Raw genomic sequence first — 1,582 nt, forward strand, 5'->3', positions numbered from 1 at the left:
ATGTTCTAATCATCAAAGGATAAAAAAAAGTATCATGATTTTCATAAAATATTAAGTAACAAACTGTTTTTAACATTGATAAAAAAAATTATATTTAACATTATTAAAAATAAAATAAAAACATTACAAATCTTTAATTTGTTTGATAATTATTCCAAACTTTTGACCGGCAGTGTGTGTGTGTGTGTGTGTGTGTGTATAATATACCTGAGGGGGCTGCTGGATCACTGTTTGTGTCTGGTAGTTCAATGTAAAATAGACATGCATGTTATACATGCAAGGTAATGTTATGATTAATTCAGTGGTTTATCATAATGCCGTATATCCTCCTCACACTCAGGAGTCGTGTGCGCAGACATTAGGTTAATTCTCCTTCACTCTTCGTCAGCACAGATCTGACCTACTGTATATGAGATTTTTTTTTTACATCGATTACTAACGCTTGTTCCTTGAGTAAGTAATGAGACTCTGTGTCAGTTGGTTATTGCCGCTGATTTGGCTCCTTTAAGGAATCTTGTGTGCACTATATATATATATATATATATATACCACTGGGCATAGAAATAACAATGTTCAAACAGACAGTACCTGGGAGCCAAGCATAAACTATATGTCCAATTTGTAAAATTTGACAAAGGTGTGTGGAGAGGACCAGCCTTCTGCCACACAAATGTCCTCTAAAGAAACTTTCTTAAAAAGAGCCTGAGATGATGCTACACTCCTCGTGCTGAAGGGAAGCACTGGAAATTGAAATGGTTTGCTCCCAAAAGCTAATCTGAGGCAATCTGAACGTGGAAATAAGCATCCTTCAGTTTTACAGTGACAAAGCAATCTTCAGGTTGAATCTCCACCAGAATCTGCTTCTGAGGCAACATCTTCAACTTGCTTTTTGATGGAGCATAGTTCAGATGCTGCAGGATAGGTGCAGAACTCTATCCTTTTTGGTACTAGAAAATAATGGATGTAGAAACCGCTCTACTCCCTGAAAAAGAGACTTCCTCTATAGCTCTATTCTCCAAGAGCATAAAGCATTTGCCTCAAAACAGGAGCCTCCTTTACATTCATTATAGTGGAAAGCACTCAGTTGAAGCAAGGTGGATTGCACCGAAATTGGAAGGTATACTGTATCCCTTAGTTGCAAATCAATACAACTGTGATGGTGCTGGTGAGCTGTGGGATGAGGCTGTGAATCCCAAATTTACAGTTCTATCAGGACCACTATCGTCAAAGATGATTGACAATTAGCATACAGTTTGGATTGGCAAGAACTCCCTGCGCATCCATGCAGACTAGCATGCAGATATATGTATTGCAGATATTGTTAAAGTTCAATAATTTTATGTACACATTTTTTTTTAAGTGACGTGACATGTGGCCAAGTATGGTTACCCATACTAGGAATTAGTGCTCTGCATTTATCCCATCCTAAGTGCACACACACAGCAGTGAACACACACACACACTGTGAACACACACCCGAAGCAGTGGGCAGCCATTTATGCTGCGGCGCCCGGTGAGCAGTTGGGGGTTCGCGGCCTTGCTCAAGGGCACCTCAGTCGTGGTATTGAAGGAGGGAGAGAGC

This window comes from Sinocyclocheilus grahami, unplaced genomic scaffold, assembly GCF_001515645.1.
Source record: "Sinocyclocheilus grahami isolate Dianchi unplaced genomic scaffold, SAMN03320097.WGS_v1.1 scaffold672.1, whole genome shotgun sequence".
NCBI lineage: Eukaryota > Metazoa > Chordata > Actinopteri > Cypriniformes > Cyprinidae > Sinocyclocheilus > Sinocyclocheilus grahami.